Consider the following 21,180-nt stretch of genomic DNA (forward strand, 5'->3'; position numbering starts at 1 on the left):
CTCTCTCTCTCTCTTTGAGAAAGGTGTTCTCTGTGTAGTTTTGGTGCCTGTCCTGGATCTCACTCTGTAGACCAGGCTGGCCTCGAACTCACAGAGATCCCCTTGTCTTTGCCTCCTAAGTGCCATTCAGAACTCTTTGTAGAATAAATCATCATTTACCTTTGTTTCTTCTCTTTGTTCAGAAAAGTAAAATAGTCTTCCTCCAGGATTTGATTTTGTATGAATTTGCTCCCATCAATCAACATGTTTATGTTCTGGTTTTCATTTTTATCATTAATCTCTATTTTTTTAATTCCTTTCCCTGAATACCTTCACTTTTTTCTCTCCCATCCCCCTGCTCGCTCCCTCCCTACTTTCCACCTCTTTTTTCTTATTCCACGCCGCTTTTCTCCTTCCTTTTTGCATTCTGACCCTTGTCCAGAAAAGGTTTGCCAAAGGCCTTGTCACTCAGCCCCAAGGCCCAGAGACAATCAGTCATTAGAGAAGGAAAGTAGATACTTTCTGGCCTCGTTCTGAAAAGATTACTTCTTAGTCCTCCCTCTCTCCTCAACCCCTCCTACCATGTCCCTTTCCCCATTTAAATATTGATGCCATCTCACTGGCCACCTACTAAAGTAACTGTGGCTGGCACTCTGCACGGGCAAGAGGAGCTGCAGCCTGGCAGCAGGTAAGAGACGTTAGGCATCTTTGCCTCCTATCTGTTACTCACTCTCCTGCAGACTCTGGGCCCCAAGCTTGCCAAGGACAGAAAAACCCACGTGCGTGGCAGGAGATTTGCTGCCCAGAGAGAAGCTCCACTCCCTTAGGTTGCCGTCCACTTTCTGATGCTGTATCAGCAGCTGCCTGGGCTACCCTGAAGCAGGAGGAAAGGTCAGCCCCGGTTCATCGAGCGGGGCAATGGCCAATGGCACAGTTGGGATGCTAGTTACCCGTGTCTCAGTGGTTTAGAGTTGAGAACAAAATACTTACTGGTTTGGGTCCTCTCAGCCCATCTAGAGGGGCTGCACATGTAGCTGCCTTACCCACTGCTCTGTACGCCTTACCCAGGGGACCTGCATCTGTGGCTACGGTGACCACTGGTCTGATGGTTCCAGAATAAGGGCGGTGTCGTTTCTGAATGTCAGTGTCACAGCATGAGTTCCTGGAGACTGATGAGGCTTCTGAGTACTTCAGTGTGTGCCACTTAATTACGTGCCCCGTGTAATTTCAGAGCAGTGCTATTTATAGTGAGACTTTATTTTTAAAAAGCTTATATTTTAGAGTAGGAGGCGATGCAAATCATTTTAGGCCTGGTAATGAGCCTTAAAATGCCACTCCATGGAGCTGTAAAATTGGCCTGCACTTTAAATGGGTCACATTTAGATCAAGACGACAGTAATGGCAGGGTTTGAGAAAATGTGAGATGTAGTATATGTTCGGGTGGATATGTCTGATGTGTGATGTCGTGTGTGTGTGTGTGTGTGTGTGTGTGTGTGTGTGTGTGTCTAGTGTGTCTAGTGTGTCTATGTGTGTGTCTTGTAGAGAAGGTTGTTTATTACTGGTAAAAAATACAAAAGAAGTTAAGGACATTTAGGAAGTTTAATAGCAATTTAGATTTTATGTAAATATTTCACAAGGTCAGATTGAGTCTGATACAGATTCAGCGTGATTTCCCAGTGGGGAAGATATGAGAAGTAAGGTGTGTGACCAGTAGCAGAAAGCTGTCAGTAAGGCTGTGGTGTTGTCTGTGTTGTCAGTCATGAAACAATACCTGGGGAGAAGGGAGAGCCTTAGTATGTGCGTGAGTTTCTGTGTGCACATAGGTTGTGCCTGCGTGTTTGTGTGCACATGAATGTGTGCAGTAGAGGAGAGACACATAAGTTATTGGAGGCTCAAGGGCTTTTAAGTGCACAGTGACTCCTAGCTTTCCCGCTTTGATTATGGTCTAGGCTATAACTGAAAGGATTTTTTAATGATTATTTTTGCTATCTTTAATACTTTTATTTGTCCTTTGAAAATTTTCTAAGTATGTACAATGTGGCTAGTTCTATCTACCTCCCATTCCCCCTTCCAACAATTTCCAGGCACCTCTCTGGTACATCTCACTCCCCATGTCATGAGCTTTCACATCTATCCATATATATGTATATATTATATTCCACTGAGTCCAGTGAGTGCTGCCCACATGAGCATGAATGTGGGGCCACCCATGGGGGCATAGGCAACCTGTCATTGCCACAGCCCTAAGGAGAGGCGACTCTCCCTCCCTTGGCAACTATCAATGGCCAATAGCTCCTTATCTACAGATGGTCTTGGGCATCCCTGTGTTGGAATTTTAACTGTCTTCATTTTGTGCAGGCTTTATTCAGGCAACCACTGCTTCTGATAGTTCATGTGCGTAAAGCTATGTCATTCAGAAGTCAGAATCTCCACAGCTTTCCTCCTTGTCATCCTCTGGTTCTCACATTCTTCCCATGCCCTCCTACATTCTTTCCATCTCCTCTTCTAGGATGTTCCCTGAACCTCAGGGGTGGGTGGGAGACCACCATAGATGTCCCATCTACAGCTGAGCATAATTAATTTTTTCCAAGTCAAGACAGGAGTGACTGGAGCTCGTAATCAATGTGAGAGGACCTAGAAGTATACTAAAAGTTACATGGGTCTGCCCTAAGAGTGAGTCGGCTCTCCACCACCTAATGCGATGTAACCAATTTTTCCTCTCCTTCACTTACCCAGTATTTCCCCCACAAAGATTGAGACCAACCCTTACAGCAGGTCACCCAGAAATGCAGAGATGGTGAATAGCTCTAGAGTCAGCCCAACACCCACCTAGCTGGTTGACTCCAGCGTCAGATTCTTGGGAGCGGTCATGGTCATGCTCATCCCTGAGCACATTGGGAAGCGGGATAATCAGTTGGCTGAATGTTTCTATTTTCCAGGCCTGATTGTTCCATTGTGGAGCTACAGCTGCATCATCTCTTCTCTCCTTTCTTAGCTGCCCCTCCTTGTACCTATTTCTGGCTCATTTCTTGTAGCTACATTCAGTCTTAACCCTTACACCCACCTCTAGGCACATGCCTGTTTCCTAACATTCAATTGTAACTCCAGCCCCCCGACCCCATCCATGTTCCCTATCCTTTAGCTGTTCACCTTACTCACTCAGGGCCCTACACTCATGTCTGCTGGAGGAAGCACAAATCCTATGATTTCAAAGAGACTGAAGCTCCAAGCACAAGGCTCCCATAGCTCTGCACCAAGTCCTCTGCATATCTATTCAAGCTATTAGCTTAGTATCTTCATGGTACTCCTGAGTGTGAGAACAATGGGTCTCTGACTCTTGTGCCTTCTCTTAGAAATCTTCCTGTTGAATTTCCATGTCAATTTTGATAATGTTGCTTTATCTTATTATATTTTATTTTGTCAAAAAAGAAAGAAAAAAGAAAATCTTTTGCAACCAAGCAACAATGAAGAGATTAAATATATTTCCAATATCTAGCACATACTCTATATTAAAAGAAGAATGAAAACATTGGATTTAATACTAGAACCCAAAGAAGACATCAGTTTTTGAAATATTTTTTTAAATGGATACTTTTAAGGGATAGTGAGATGGTTCAATGGAGAAAGGAACATGCTATGTAATCCTAGTGACCTGAGTTTAATTCCTGGAACCAAAGTCAGGTGAAAGGTAAATACCAACTCCATAGTCCTGTGACTTACACACATGGACTGTAGAATGTCACCTACACATTCATGCTAATTCACAATAAACCAGACATTTTTAAAAGTCATTTTCTTTAGGTATGATTCCAGGACCTCTAGTATCCTCTGAAAATTGCATAAATCAAAACTGTGATTTATTTTCAATTAGTTCCCTATTATTTAAATTTTAATGCTGAAAACAGGAACTATGAGTCTAATTAGACCAGTGGCTCCCAACCTTCATAATGCTTGACCCTTTAATACAGTTCCTCATGTTGTGTGACTCCTAACCATAAAATTATTTTTGTTGCTACTTCATAACTGTAATTTTGCTACTGTTATGCATCATAACACAAATATCTGTTTTTTCCAATGGTCCTAGGCTACCTCTGTGAAAGGGTTGTTCATCCTCCCGAGTGTCATGACCCACAGGTTGAGAACTACTGAATTAGACTATTATCTTAACTACAATTATCAGCAGTAAATAACATGGTAGTAAAAAGAATTATTAGCAATAATTCTATGGTTTTTATTGCTCAACTAGTACAGATTCTGAGAAGAGTGTGTTAAATGGGTGCGGAGTAAGCATTTATAGAATGCTAAATGTTTTCACACATGTGCTGTCTTAATCCTCCTCACAATTCAAGGGTTCTGCTTCATCATCTCATGTTTGTCTACATCTTTCACATGCCTGGTGCTACGACATGTAGACAGGGTGAGAAGTGAGTATTAATAATTAGTAGTTATGTGATTAGCAGGGCAGGTTAATATCTGCTTTGAGAATCCAGAACATACATCGAAGGGCTTGACTATCAAATGATTATTACAACTTTCTATGAAAGGAGACATCCCCTCCTCCCCCCATACACACTAAAGTAAACAGGCAAGAGGTCAGCCATGGTTGTTTGTGATGGTCCAGGCCCTCCTCAAACTGTCTATGTACCTCAGGATGACCCTGAACTCCTGATTCTTCTGTCCCTACCTCCTAAGTGTTGAAATTATATGTGTTACCATACTGGACTAAGGTAAAATATTTTACATTAAATCAATATTGTGGTCCCAGGCCAAATTTTGGAGTTTGCTATGGGCAAGTCTCTCATTTAGAGATTGTTAGAAATGTAATTTTTGTATGATTAGCTTATTTTTGGAGTGGTGATTTTGAAGCAATACTAGAGAAGAATTCTGCCTAAGGATCACATTTTACAAATCAGTCATTCACACTCAAACGGTTATTTAATCTCATCACGGTTCACTGGGACACTACTTGCCATTTCTGATGGTGCATGCTCAAATGAGTCTGAAGTTATCTAAGCCAGTGCCTTTCTTCGATCTTTGGTCCTGGGGATTGCTCATGCTAAAGGGGATGTTCTCTTAAGTTGCTATGTATTTCTGTCTTCCTTCAAAAAACTCTCCAGAGAGATGATGGTGCTCCTGCACTAGCAATACCTAGGGTTTGGTGCACGAATGAGGTCTCTGAGCCCTAGAGTCTTTAGCAATAATAAGAATTCTGTCCACCTTGGATATAAAGGTGAAGAAACAGTAGAAACACTGTGTAAAGTGAAATAATTAGATGCAAAGCTGTTGGTAGTTATTGTGTCTACAGAAGAGACCACGATTGATCATCTATGTTAAAGTTGCCTTCAAATCAAGAGATGATTGGGGAAATATTTTGAGGAGAAAAGAGGTTTTTCTACTCCATAACAAAATTATTACTGAAATGTCCTCTTCAAGGACATCCATGTTTCTTTGTCATGACCCAGACTGAAATAGTTCTTTCTGTGAGGTCCATGTCCCTGGTACAAACACCATAATTATTGCCATTGCATGTCCACTGACTCAAGGTCAGAGCCCTTCTTCAATAGCCACTGTTTGTGAAGCACTGCCGTCAGAGATATGAAGCCATTGTGTCAAGCAAGTCACCTGCTTCCTTAGTATCTCTTGTGCTTTTGAAAAGGGTCGCTAACTGAAGAAGCTGTCTCTTCCATCATAAATCAGCCCATTGGGCATTTCGGAAATACTAGCATGGCTAGGCCAAAGGATAAAGTGAAACTGGAGAGTTTAAAACGTGTCAGCTCTGTCTCATTCCCCACTTTATGAGAAATTAGGAAGTCAGGCAATGTCTCTAACAAACTTATGGCACGTAAGTGGTTTCCTAGGCATGTTAATAAACCTTTTCACAGTTCTCAGTCGTGGCAAGTTGAACACTCCATCTGCTATCCCTTGGGGTTTTCTAGAAGGAGCAGCTAGAGCCGGAAGGGGTTATGTGGTTCTTTCAAGTCATTCGAGGTCAGTAGCACAAGAGGAAGAGATACAACAATGTTTCTTGGGTGGCCTTGTCATACATGCTACCTACCTTTTCTCCTACACTGTCCCTTCCTTATCAGACCCGGCAGTGGACAAATTTGACTCTCAAATACAATTAGTTTTAGCATTTGTAATCAAGGCCCCGTGGAGGAGGACAGGAAGCATGGACAGTGATAGGGCATAACAGACAATGAATGTATTTAGAAATACATTTATCAGAGCATGCTGCCTCTGCCTTTAGCCTCTTCTAGCAGCATCAATCGAGAGACTAAGAACAATTAGCCTTCTCTGCTCACTGGAAGAAGTGTCTTAGTTCTCCTCTACAGTGGCTTTAAGATAAGCACAAGCTCACCTAATTTCATGGTGTATGAAAATTACTTTGCAACTGAATAAAGATTCTTGTAAATAAACTACATAGGAAAAAGCAGATTTTATGTTGATCATATTACTGGAGCCTGTGCTACTATATAAGGTGGTTTATTTTTCTAGAACTTAACTCTGTCAGATCACATCTGTCTCTGCTCTTGCTGCATGTTAGGACCCTTTCTGAATCAGCTCAAGGGATAATTCTCTGTTCAAGAAAATGGGATATCTCATGTGATACTGAACACATCTGAATTAATCACTTTCATCATCAAATTCTTGGTCCAGAGTAACAGATATCTTCATTTCCTGTACGCATCTTACTAAAGTCAGATCATTAGGACTGTATTAATTCTTCCTCTTCCTATGATTCTATAGGACGTTAGTCTTATATCATTGTAACAAAACACCTGAGAAAATCAGCTTAAGGACAGGAAGTTTTTGTTTTTGTTTTGTTTTGTTTTGTTTTTTATTCATGTTTTCACAGGTGTTAGTCTGTGTTAGAAGCATTCATTATTTCTGGCCTGAGATGAATCAGGTCATCATGGTGGAAGAACATAGAACAGGCTTCTCATCTCAAGGGGGTTGGGAAGCAGAGAGAGACCAAAGAGAGAGCTCAAAAGCATACAGACCCTCTCAGAACATGACCCACTTATCTACTTCTCCCAATTAGTGCCCTCATTTTAAAGTTTTATGACCTCCTACCAATGACATCAGATTATGAATGACAGTGAATTAATCCACTGATAAGATTGTAGCTTTCATGATTCATTCACCTTCCCTAAACCCTAGGCCTCAGCTCTGTTGCATGGGGACCCAGCCTTTGACACATGAGGTATGGTAACCTTGAGTCAGACTCAAATCATAGTCAATATTTTCCCCAGATTCTGCATTTCTCAGTCACTTCTCTGTCACACAGCACCACTCCTTTTCTGTTTTACATTAAACTCATCCACCTAATCAGCTTTACTTACCCCATCTGGAGATGCTTTTCCATCTTTTTATAACTGTAAAGTAATGGAATTAACAAGGAACTCTGATCAGAGCTAAAGGAGGCTAAATGTATGTTTACATATTTCGCTCCACTGACAAGAGGGTGGGAACACACCCCACTTGGAAGGCTCAAAGGATCTTTTTTTCTCACTTTCAGTTGTGTGGGGTAGCTTTTAGTCTACAAGCTTTCTACCGCCTCCCTCCTTGGTTAAGTTTATACTACGCCATTGTGAATGATAATATTTCTGGATTGTGGAGTAAATGGGCATCCTTGTTTTCTTCCTGATGCCCTGTGTGAGTGTGCTGTTGTGTGCACATTCACATGCGAGGCCAGAGGATAACCTTGATAGTTGTATCTCAGTGTCTGTCAACCTTGTTTTTTGAGACAGAGTCTCAAAATAAACAAAAAGTAAGCAAGTATGCCTCCACACACAGATTTTCTTAAAAAAAAAAGGCGGGGGGGGGGGGTTCTTGGACATGAAAGTCAGTTACTCAAACTTCTGAGGCGAGTACTTTAATGACAGAGCTCCTGTGTAGCTCAGCACTTCCTTATTGTAGAAGGAACACCTTCAGTTTTTCACTAAGGAGTAGTATTCTAGCTAGCTGTGAGCTTTTCGACAATGATTTTCATTTAATTTAGGCAGTTTCTTTTCCTAGTCTTTTGAGTGTTTTTGTCATGAAAAGGCATTAAATTTCATTGGATGTTTTTGGTATGTCACATGTGGTGATGTTACTATGATCATTAGTATTATTAACATGTACAATACATTTAATTGCTTTCCCCTTTAAAACATATAGTTCCGTAGAGGTTGTGGTTAATTTTTATCCTTCATCTGGAATTTGGTAGTGTTGGTTGCTTCCTTCTGGAATTTTTGGAAGGATTTGAGATGACTGTTAGATTGGTATGACTCTCAGACGTCATCTGGGAAGTTTCTTTGTTCAGTGGATGGTGGTTAATGCAAAAACTTACACTGGTCAAATTGCAGAGTAAGTGTCTGCAGAGTGCCTAGCCACACCTGGGATATATATATATATATATATATTCGCACATTCCACATCCACCTAAGGCTCAGGGACCATGATGAATAAGGGCATAGTAGGACTGTAAGAGACAAGAAAACAAAGAGGACCAGAGGAATACAGTGTCTAAGGGAGATAGCAGGACCTCTACACTCATGAACTCCCGGCAGGAGTGTGTGCATGAGATGATGCCAATCAACATTCTAGAATGGAGGGAAGAGAGATTCATGTGTCCCTACTGCTAATGGAGGAGCTGTTGACAGGTTATAGCTTCTGGGGGATGGAGAGCCTGTTTCCCTTAGGAGTGTTTGTAGTCCCTGGAAGGTTGACTACACTCCAGTGGTTGGCTTCACACTCATGAATATATTGCAGTACAAGTTGGAGTTGGTTGGTCATTTGAGAAAAGAGGACACAAAGTTGGGGTTTGTGTGGAGATGGGGATCTTAGAGGAGTTAGGATGATTAGTGAGGGGATGAAATTAAAATATATTGCATTAAATTCCTGAGGAATTAATTAAAATAGTGTATTAAAATAAACAAAAATTTAAAATGTCTTTGCTTCCCAAAGCAATCTGCAGGCCAAATGCAACCCTTCAAACATTCAAATAGCACTTAAAAATATAATCTAAACTAAAACCTCTTCTAAATAAAGAAAAAGCCACAGATAGACAAAGCAACCCTAAGGAATGAGACTAAAACTGGAGGCCTTGCACTTCCTGACTTCAAAACACAGTACAAAGTGACATTGATCAAATAGGTGTGGTAACACCATTGTTAAGATAGATATATAGACCAATAGAACAGAATAAATAGGCTAGACCTAAGCCAGGGTGCATGATCAGAAAAATGTTTGACAGAGATACTAAGACAACACAATGTGAAGGAACAGATTCTTCAACCAATATAGAGGGGAAAACTGGATGTTTACATGCACAATGGCTATTACTGTATGAAATATATTGTATGTATATTATTGTATGTATATAAAAATAAATCCTCAATGCAGTAGGAAATTAACTATAGGACTTAAACTCTGAAACTTTCAGATGGAAGAAAACAGTGGAGTCTTAACATGTTGGCTGTAGAAATGACTTCTTGGACACAACACCAAAAGCACCATGAGCAATAACAAAGGAAGACAGCAAACAAATATTTCTCTGCAGGAAAGTAAATAAGTAATAATTTATTAATAATTAAGATCAATTATATATTTAAATTGATTAATGTAATTATATTTAAATTGATGAGTCAATTATAGTGATATTTTAACTCATAATTAAAATCAATGTATACAATGAGAGAAAAATATTATAAACCAAATATCTAACTAAGAGTCCAATTTTGAAAATGCATAGGGATGGGATGTTCAATAGTTCAAAAACTCAACTTAAATGATCACGTGACTTGAATAGACAAATCTCTAATGAGAGTATGCTGATATGTCTATCAAATAATGCTTCATATTATGTATTATTAGGCAAATGCAAACCAACAGTGCACTGAGATACCTCGTGTGGTTTAAGGTGGTCACTTTTAATATTTACAAATAAGTTTTAGTGAGGATGTGGAAAAACTGAAATCCTTGGGAGTTGGTGGTGAGAACGAAAAGTGGTACATCTGTTATGAAACCAATAAGAAGCTTAAGATCAGAAGTGTCACCTCATCTAACAATCATATTTATATCCCCTAAAATCGAAGACAAGACCCCCAAAGATACTTCCATTCCTGCGTTCATTGCAATATTATCCTCAAGAGGCAGAAAAACACTTGACAGTTACAGAGAAAATGTGATCTATACACACAGTGTAGTATTACTCTGTCTTAAAGAAAGAAGTACTAGTTTATGTTATAAGTATGAACACAGAAGATAGCATACTAATCACATGATCGAGCCATGGAAAAATAAAAAATAGTATTATGCTTATCAGGGGTATCTAAAGGCACTGGAAAAATGGATTCAGGAAATAGAACGCAGTCCAGGGGTTAGGAGAGGGAAAAGGTTGGGGTGGCTGCTCAGTGGTGTCAAAGTTCAATCTTGCAACACAATACAATTGTAGAGATCTGTTGTATAACTACATGCACACAGTTAGTAATAGTGAGCTGTGCACTTAAACATTTGTTAGGAGGGAAAGTCTCTCATGATGCGGAAGGAAGTTCTGGTTCACCACAGGTGCTGTTCAGAGGAGGATAAAAAGATAGAAACTAATGTAGCTGCAGTCTAAATTCACTTACTAGGAGCACTCTGGGCATCTATATCACTACAATAAGATGTAGTGCTCCAAACCTCCTTTATGCTGAGTCGGGAGCTGCATGGGCCAGTTCTGGGTCAAATGAGTGAAACAGTGCTTGATTCTAACATCAAGGCTGGGGTTTCTGCCAGAAATGAAAAGATCTCTGGGCATTCAGAAGAACTTAGCCTATGTTGGAGAAATAGAATAAACAAACAACCATTCAAACAAACAAACAAAATACAAGAAATCTTCCATCTCTCCTATTCACAAAGGCAGTAAAGTGGGTAAAAAAAAAAAACCCAACAACTGTCATTATTTCATAAACATTGAAAGAGAACATGGTGTTTAGCAGAGACAATTTGCTTAAGGGATTGCAGAAAGAAAGAATTAGGCTTCTCTGTGTACTAAGGTGGTACAACCTGTTGCAGGCTTCAAGGAAACCACAACCAGGACTTGACGGGACCCCTTGTAAAGTACAAGTCCCCTTAAGTGGACCTGGTAAATGGAGGGTCCCTCTGAGTTAGCTAATTGTCTTTATCCAGAGAAGGGGAAACTCAGGTTCTTTGTCTTTTCTTGAATAGAGGAGGTATTGTATATAGATGAAAGGTGTACAGGGAAGGTAGGCGCCTACCCTCCCCTAGAGACTGGGGGATGGGTGTCAGTTCCTTTATGTTGAGAGGTGGATTTCAGGTCCTTGAGAAAGAAGTTTCTCATCAAAACACTGACAAAAGGCTTCCTAGTTTTCTAAGGAATCTGTAGAAAGTTCAAAGAGAAGAAAATGCATTCACATTAACAAACTGTTTAAAGCAACTGAAAAAAAAAAAGGGAGGGAAATGCTTGGCTCCATTTTCAACTCATATTGCTGGTTTGTGCTGTCCTTTGGTAATTTCTTGTCTCCAAAGCAATGTGAAAAAGTAAAGGGATCTGTGGGGTGACTTTCCTAGTTGAAGATGTTTTGGAGGTTCACATGCACGGCAGAGAAGACATGAGGTCAGCATGGGCTGGCTGCAGAGGAACTATTATTATTCCAGCCACATTCAAGCTGGGTTCTAGAAAGGAGGCTAACCTGATCTCTTCATCTCAGCCGTCAACTCCTACCTCCCTAAAGTAGACCTTTAGGATGTCATTGTTGTGTCATGAGCAAACACTTAGCTGTGATTTTAGGTAATAAATAATTATTATTTGATGTGTAGGCAAGGATTTTTTTAGGTGAGAACTTGGTCCTTTCTATCAACTTGTAACTTTTGATGGATGTGTATTTTTGAAGTAACATGCTGTTTCTCTCAAAATGACTATATCTGAATATTGCCTAAAATCTATCATCATAAATTATTTTCCCCCAAAAGATTAATTTCTTTTGCTGTTTCTTTCTAAATTCCTTCTAAATGTAAGCCAGGCAGTTTTCAGACCATGGCACCAGAGTCTCTTCTTTTGTTTAGTCAGTGAGAATAAGCCATCCAGCATTTGAAATGAAGGCATACAGCGACCTTGCCCCCATCCTTCTCTGTCACGGGATACCCTGCCATCAGATCAGTTGCTGGGTAGCAGCAATTAACCCAGACCAAGTGATGATGGTAATAGCAGGTGCGGGTATCATAAGACAAGGTCAAGTTACATCAGCCCATCTACAAACTCTGCTGTCATCACGCTTCGTTCTTGATTTTCCACAGCTCAAGTGAAGGTGAATGAGGCTGTGTTGGAATGTCCTTGTCCATCGCCAATGTGCAAAGCTCTGAGTGATCAGAACTTGCTGGGAAGAGGATGCTATTTATTCCACCCCTGACCTGGTTTGAATTTCTTTATGTGAAACAACTGTATATAAGAGTTAAAAGTATCCCTAACTACCTTATGCTATGGTGGATCAAACTTGCTTAGCAAAACATTTAAGTAATGAATAGGCATTTGGTTACCAATAGTATTAAAGACAATATTACAATTCTAAATTGGTTTAACTTTGGTATCAAGAAGTATAATGACATTCTTTACATTATTTCCTGAGTGGATCCCTCCCACTCTATTTTGTGTGCACAGTTTACCAGAATCTTACTTGTAATTTTTGGTTCTTTTCTGTTAGTTCTCTTTCCTCAATTAAGTTTTGTGATGCTATCCCTTAGGAAGATGTGAACAAATGTCTCCTCATCCTAGATATGGAACTAACTGCAGGCCAAAGAAAGGATGCCTTCAAAGTCCAACTTGGTGAACCAATGGGTTTTCATTAAACAGGAGTATGGATGAGGAGTTACCTACAGGACCATAAGTGACTCAAAGACAGATGCATCACAAAACCCACCTGTGCATGAGTGATGGCTCACAAAAACTGGAAACCTGCAGTATAATGCACCACCTGAAGATAGCTCAATATGTTGGCCAGTGTCCCCCACCAGTTCTTGCTGCTTATGGAAACTTAGGTAGGAAGAGACTTAGTGAATCTGGCCAGTTTCAGGGATTTCCTGAAGCGACTGTGTTGCTTTTTTCCTGAGTCTGAATGAATTTTTTCGCAGGATGGAATGTTTCTTTTTGATTTCAAATATCCTCAGCTTTTAACAAGCTTCTAAAATGGAATGTTTTGGAGGGAATCACTATGTAATGAATACTAGTTGGTTCTTTTTAGTTGAGATACTTTTTACTTCCCATGTAGTTGAAGAGAAGTATTTGCAAGCCATAGTCTCAACAAATATTTTTGCTTTTCTCTTGCATTTGATTGACCTGCCTGATAAAGGGAATAAAAATTAATACTTAATCAATGAAACATTAATCTGACAGTCCTCAGACAGGAAATATGTTGTGTGTAGCTCTTTCTCCATGATATGCATCACTAGATAGACCTTAAGTTTCCTAAGAAAGGATGTGTGTTTTTGGCATTCAACTCTGATAGCAACTAATAAGGTGCCTACAACACTCCTTTTCCTATATAGATGCTATATTTACTGGGCAAATAAAAAGAATCCTGCCCAGCCCTTACAAAGAGAAAATTACTCCAAAATATTAAGAAAATTCTAATTATTGAGTGATCACTTGGAGCTTAAAAAGTCTGGTATTGTACTACATTGCTAGTATAATGGAAGAGTTAGTTTCTCCTTCCACAAATTTCTACACCAGAGGAATTAAAATCAGTATTCATGTAGCATTATTTTCTTAACCAGAGAGCAAAGTTGCATTTGTGGTCCTTTTGGCTTTCAGAACTTTTTTTTAAAAAAACCAGCATACCTAGTTTAAGAAAAATTAAATGAAAAGTGATTTTTCTAATGTCCCTTTAATGCCAATCATATAAAATGATAATTACTTTATTTATAATTATTTATTTTGTGTGTGTACATACACATGGCACAGTGTTACAAGTCAGAGAACAGAATGCAGAAGTTGATTCTCTCCTTCCATCCTGTGGGTTTCAAGAATCAAACTCAGACTATCAGGTTTGACAGCAAGTGTCTTAGCAACTGAGCCATCTCATCTACTACACATGTAAATATTATTACATCATTATTAATGTTTTAAGTTAGATGATGTCTTAGTTACTTTAGTTACCTTCCTCTTGCTGGGATAAGACACTATGATCAAGGAAATTCATAGAAGAAAGACTTTATTGGGGCCTTAGAGTTTCAGAGGATGACTCCATGACCATCATGGTGTGGGACATTGCTGTGGCAGGCAGGCATGATGCTGGACCAGTAGCTGAAAGCTTATACCTTGGCCCATAAGCATGAGGTAGAGAGGAAGACACTGGAAATGGCATAGGCTTTTGAAACCTTAAAGCCCACCCCCAGTGACACATCCCCTCCAACAAGGCCACACCTCCTAATCCTTCCCAAACAGTCCTACAAATTGGAGACCAAGCATTTAAACATATGAGTCTGTACGGGACATTCTCTTTCAAACCACAACCGATGACACAGATTAACATTAAATTGCCTCTCATTCTCTAGGAATTAATGCATAGGCATTACTATCTGTGAGATATTCTTAATTTCTCAAGTAGATATTGTACTGGCATGAGTAGAGCTGGGTCCTGTAATAGTAAATAAAGAAATTGTGCCATTGGGGTAACTTTTCAGGTTAAAACTGTTTCTAATGAATATTTAGGAACAAAAGTTACCTTTAGCTGTCTAATACCATATGTTCTATTATAGTCCACCAATTTCGGAATTGGGGGCAGTTAACAAAATTAACTTTGTAAGTAAAATAAAATTTATTTCTAGGATTGGTTTTGATGCAGTCAGAATCCACAGACTTTAGTAGAAAATCCAATTTATATAACTCTGTAAGTTTAGACAAACACAGTAGATTTGTGGGTCAAATTTGGGATGCTGAATTCAGTCTCAAGCCGTTCAAGCCTTCATCTTTGTGTATGTTCTTACCTGTGAATATATTTCCTTGGTTTAAAATTTAATTCTCAAAGTTAACATACAAAATAATGGATTTCATTATGGCATTTCATAATACTTTCTCAGCCCCTCTTTGCTATGTTCCCTCATCCCTCCTCCTCCTTTTGGGGATCCCCTTCCTCCCACTGTGTGGCTCCTCTTGTGTTTTAATGTCATGTATTTTGTGGATGTACTTTGAAGCCACGGTGCTCTTAACAACACCACTCAGCATCCCGAGGAGAGAGTGGTGGTCAGTTTCAGCTACCATGTTATGCAGCCATTTGAACAGTCACCATAAGTGTCCTCTTGGCAAGACACAGAAACCTCAGGCAGTAATGAGGGAGCCATCTGTGATGAGGTCTGTCCTCTCAGTCAGAACTCTCAGTGACCTCATCCCTAACCAGCATCATGAAGAAACCTTTAAAGAGACCACTGAGCCAGAATTTCCCATCTGAGATGCTGCTGAACAGAAACAGAAAAATTATAAATGTTTATCATTATGAGATGCTAAGTGAGTGTAAAACTAGGTCTTTCGTCACACTCAATAACTAATTCAGAGCCAAAGCACATGTGTGCATACACGTGGGATGCATGTACACTCACATGTGCACGTGTGTGTGTGTGTGTGTGTGTGTGTGTGTGTGTGTGTGCATGTATATGTTCATGTGCATGTGTGTGTGCGTGTGTGTGTGTGTGTGTGTGTGTGTGTGTGTGTGTGTGTGTGTGTGTTCTCTTGTTCTCTGGGTATCTAAAGCTTAGCTGCCATATTGGTGGGTAATCTTGTAGCACTGGGTGAGTCACCAGTAACAGAAATAGTAAAAAGAAATGTATTGAAACACAAATTACCATTCAGAAAGTGCCACTGAAGAAGGGAAAGTAATAGCCTTAAATTTAATATAAATGATGCTTTTAGTTCATCCTCCATACTGCACTGACTCACAGACAAATAAATACCTAGGAAGGCACACAAAATATTTGGTATGGGAAGATGTTGCAAAGCCATAAAGGATTTGGAAGAAGCTTCATGACTGCTCTCTTTCCTCACTAAAAGGGTAAGATTTTATAAGGAGTTTTTGTACCCATGAAAATCACTGTAAAGCAGGAGCCTAGTTCAGAGCCATCACTGAATACAGGACAGTAGTCTGGAGTCTCAGACTTCTATAGCTTCTAAATTGTGAAAAGAGTTCAAAACATTCTGAAAGCCCACTGACCTTGTGAACAGCCTTTCTTAGGTTAAGGAGTTGTCACCTGTCCTAATTAGCTTAAAGCTGTCAACATGCTGCAGCCTAGAAATCACCTGAGAGGAGAGCCTTGGGTGAGGCAATTCTTAGATCAGACCAATCTGTCTGTATGTCTTTAAGGGATTGTCTTTATTGTCAGATTGACATATAAGTGCCCAGAAACTGTGGGTGGTACCAGTTGTGTGCAAGTGGTCCTGAGCTACACATTGAAGGTGTCTTAGTTAGGGCTTCTATTGCTGTGAAGAGATACCATGACCACAGCAACTCTTATAAAGGAAAACCTTGAATTGGGATGGCTTCCATTTTCAGAGGTTTAGTCCATCATCATCATGGTGTGATATGTTGGCATGCAGGCAAATATGGTGCTGGAGAAGTAGCTGAGATTCCTATATCTTGACTTGTAGGCAACAGGAACTGGTCTGTCTCACTGGGAGTAGCTTGAGCACAAAAGACCTCAAGGCCTGCCTCCACAGTGACACACTTCCTCCAACAAGGCCACATCTATGATTCATCAAGGCCACACCTCCTAAAAGTGCCACCGCCTATGAGCTTAGGGGAGGGGGATAATTACATTCAAACTACCAAAGAAAGCATCTGAGCATGATTTTACACAGACTCCTCAAGCAATATGCTCCATGCCTTCTGCTATACTTCCCTGACTGCCAGCGAGTTATCTGGTTAAAGGTAATTCTTTGTGGAACAGCAAGCAGGTCTGTCTTTGGGTTCCCACCCTGACTTCATTCAACCATGTCAAGTGACCTGGAAGTGTAAGTCAAATAATGATTTTCCTCCCTTAATTTGCTTTTGTTATTATACACAGCAACAAAAGAAAGGTAGAACATTCATTACCATATAACAAAAAGACCCCCATGACAGGGCATGACAGACATGAAACTGAATTCTGACTGCATTTGATGAGCTGTGTGTCATCCTGGATAAGTCTCATTCCTTCTCTGAACTCGTTTTCTTGATTAAAAAGCACTCATTATAGTCTGGACTTCATAACATTTCCAGGAGAATCAAGTGCGGTATTCTTTGGGAAGCATGAGGCCAAGCATGCTGCAAATGAGCATTATATGGAAGCTGGTGTCACTGTGGTTACTTTGCTACCATTTGAAGTCTTGTTAGTGACTGAAAACTTTTCTACACTTTTTTTTTCAAAACATAGTCAAATAGAAGGACAAACAACTCCCATCTAGTTTCCATTGATCTTCCATTCCATACTTCTTTTGCTCACCCTTTTAATTTCTTCTGTATATTCCATTGCTTGTCAGGTATGAAGCAAAAAGATTATAAACATTTGTCCATATTTGTACCCTTACCTTATAAAAAGCTGTCAGAAAACATGGACAAATCATTTTCACTGAATTTTAAGACAAAATTTATGTATCTTTTGAATCTATGAGACATTTATTATTATACTTATACAAGTATAAATGATTTTTACCCTTATGTTAAGAATTGGATCTAGTGATGTGTTATGTTCATGTCACTTACGGTAAAGGGGCAGAAGTTTTCAAAGGTTAAATCATATTTAATGAGATTATGGCATATATAAGATTTTGAAATAATTTTGAGTGAAGCATTTAATTGGAGTTTTTCAGACATGTTTTCAAGGTCATAAGAAGGTAATGATAAAATTCTATTAACATTGAGATCTTCTCTTACCTCAAAGATCAGCTGGGCCAAATTCTGTGTGATATTGCCCTCAATTAAGTCCTGGCTGTCATTCCTTCAGATTGCAATTTGCTTATCTTCCTGTCTTATGGCAGAGCCAAAAATTCTGGATTCACCAGTAAATTTATACATTTTGGTGCTGGTATTTTTCACTCTGCTCCAAACTCAGGGAAGATGGAGATACATATTGTTTACTCTGTCATGCTATACTCAGCTTTCCACACAGTGCTCAGCAAAGGCTTGTCAAAGCTTGAATAGTCTTGGATATGTTCATAGACTAGCTTTCACTGATTTATTTTTACATGAACTACAATACTTGTGATACATATTTTCAAACATCTCTTTCTTATAGATTCTTATAACTGTATACAGCTGTGCATGAATAGTTACACATAATTAAATGTATAAAGCTACAACTATGTGTATTTCAGTTGTTATAGGTTATATATTGATCCAAATTTTAATAAGCTTTCATCTTAAGACCTGGAAGCAGAAATCATTAAAGGCATTAGACTCAGTCTCAAAGAATGGTGGCAGTTTGTGTGAAGGAAGGATTAGTGTAGATAGAATTTTGAAATTGCTTGATCCATCATTGAGTCTATTCCTGAGTAGCACAAAGTAGGAGTTGTATACTCAGTACACCTGCAAGGAATTTTGTCTTGTCTACAGCAATATCTCTGAGGTATACAGTAGTGTCAAGCCGGCAGAGGCACTTGCTACATAGTTGTGGAGTATATTGTCTAGCTGATACAGAGGAATCAATAAGCAAAAGACAGCCAGTTGCTTTTTTCCTGTATTACCTCCTATTATCTCATCAAAGTCATCTCTGGGTTAGAGAAAGTCACATATCCCAATCACATAGGAAGAAAAATGAAGTCTAGGACAAATTATTAGTAACCTATGCATACATGTAAAAGTTGAATGCACTAATTGCTTACTAATAACTAGTTACCCAGTTATTAGTAAACATCTCTTCAGGGTAGTAGAGATTGGTTACCAACATAGAGAGAAAATAGTTAAAGGCAGTGCTTATTATACATAAAGAAAACCTCAAAGGAAGGCAACGGTTATCTCACACAAATGGCTTTAGGCAATGTGTTTGTTTTCAGAATAGATAAAGGTTAATCACAGGCTTTCATGTACATTGCAATGATACAGGTCATTTTGACAGGGCCATTATGAGGTATGCAAATCAAAATTGTCTAGCAAATGGCATTTGCAAAAGATGATGAGACTCTAAGGCTCATGCTCCCCACATACTCCAAGCCCTTTCTGTTACCTGCTCCCAAGTTAAGGAGCAATTTTACTTTTACCTGGCCCACATCCATATTGTTGAAATTTTGAGTATGTGTTACTTTTTTTCAAGTTAAGTATTTTGCATACACAATTGTTTTAAAATGTACAGGAACTAACTTGACCCATGAGTGAAACACTTGTTCTCTGTCTTGGCAATTGTTATTGTCAACTCTCTTTTAGAATCATCTAAGAGCTATATCCCTGTGAGACATGTCTGTGAAGGGTGTCCAGAGATTGACTATGGCAGAAAGGCCTACCCTAAGTGTGGATGGGGTGCCTGGGCTGCATAACAGGAGGAAAAGGGACAGGAAAGTCCAATGAGCATCTCCATTCATCTCTCTGCTTCCAGACTGCACAGCACTATGACCAGCTACTTCATGCTCCCAACGCCCTGACTTCCCACCATGTTGGGCCACATCACTCCGAACAATGAATCCAGGTCAACCTTTCCTTCTTCAAGTCACTTTTGTCAGGTGCTGTGTGACAGCAAAGAAAATGTGACTAAATATCCTTCATCATTGTGACATAACTTAATGACATCAAATGTAGTATTTTACCTTATTAATAATTAAGAGAATAATTCATATCTAAGAATGAGCTTTGAAGTAAGGTTGAAACATATTTTTTCATGGAAACAGGAATCTGCCTCAGTTAACAAGTGTCCCATCACTTGCTCATCACCTCTTTGATTTCAGTCACAGAGTTGATTCTGACTGGCAGTGTGTTCCTTCTGTGTTTTGTAATTTCTTTTAAGTAAAGTGCATCTTCCTATAAGTATAATTCTACATATTCAATGTTAACCTTTAACATCATTGACGAATTTTACATGGTGGTTCTCATACATAAAGCATTAATTGAGAATTTCCTTTACATTTATATTTTAAAAAGTAACACCTTTTTCTTTTGCCCTAGTGGCCCTTGCTTTGCCCTTTTAAAATCATTGTTTTTCATATGTAATGTCTGAATCTCATTTTTTAAAAATATGCATATTCATAATATCTGATCCATAAGACTCTTCTGACAGTAGTACATACAAAGCACTTAAGACAATGATGTTAGTAATTACTCTAACTGGTATTAATTGCTATTGTACTATGTTAATACCATTTTGAAAGACCTCACTAGACATTATTTCCTTTGTCTTTAGTTCCACAAGTCTGATCTTTTCTCTTAGGCTGGGATTTCTGGGAGTTCCAGGAAGCCTGCTAAATGCACTTACTCATTTATGACTTACACATGGCCAGATTTCATTTAGATAGCTCCAAGATGAAGCAAAACAGTCAGAACATGAACACAGTTTCAATCCAGTGATATGAACCTTAATAAACATCAGATCTATTTCTGGAATATACTGTCAGATACAAGATGGAGCATTTTAGAAGAAAATATATGAAGGAAAATCTTCAAAATTAAATACACAGTCAGTTCCTCACCTCCTTTTCTTCAAAAAAATTTTACAGGATGCAGACATTATAAGAGCAACATTTTAAAAACATTTATCACTTTAATCTCTCAGGGTAATGGTTGTACAATATTGTTTCTTGGGGAAATTGACTACAACATCTTGAAGGAATGATATGGCTAGAAAATTCTGAAAATCAAAATACAACAGTTTGGATTTCTGATGCATCATGGCTATTCTAAATTTAACTCCACCACATGCAATGCTTGGAATTACTTCTTAGATTAAACCTTCTGCTGTGATCTACAGAAGTTCCAATTAAACTGGTACTATATGCTATATTTGGTGGGCTAGGAATCACCTGAGGTCTGTAGCTAGGCATGCTTTCCCCTGTTCTTGAATCCCTTATCCCCACTTGCCTCAGCTGCTTAAAACTAATCTTAACAAGCCCTTCATGGGTAGCCACACTACCAATGAAATGAATTCTAAATTCATATATAAAAACATAAAAGATCATGTGACACTGGGTACTGTAGCTAGAGTTTTTCTCTCTGGGTCCTGCCAAGCCCTGGCAGCCCACTTATAAAATAAACACACAGACTCATATTATTT

At 39.1% G+C, this 21,180-nt stretch overlaps 1 protein-coding gene across 2 annotated transcripts in view; it reads left to right on the top strand.

Moving 5' to 3' along the window:
• The first annotated feature begins 604 nt into the window (after positions 1-604).
• The window catches only part of Plppr5 (phospholipid phosphatase related 5), a 263,032-nt gene continuing 242,456 nt past the window's right edge, over positions 605-21,180 (top strand). For both annotated transcript variants that reach the window (XM_076574877.1, XM_076574878.1), the window contains exon 1: positions 605-667. The gene's annotated coding sequence lies outside the window, so the exon portion shown is untranslated. The remainder of the gene's footprint in view (positions 668-21,180) is intronic.

This window comes from Peromyscus maniculatus, chromosome 6 (assembly GCF_049852395.1).
Source record: "Peromyscus maniculatus bairdii isolate BWxNUB_F1_BW_parent chromosome 6, HU_Pman_BW_mat_3.1, whole genome shotgun sequence".
In the NCBI taxonomy this organism is placed as follows: domain Eukaryota; kingdom Metazoa; phylum Chordata; class Mammalia; order Rodentia; family Cricetidae; genus Peromyscus; species Peromyscus maniculatus.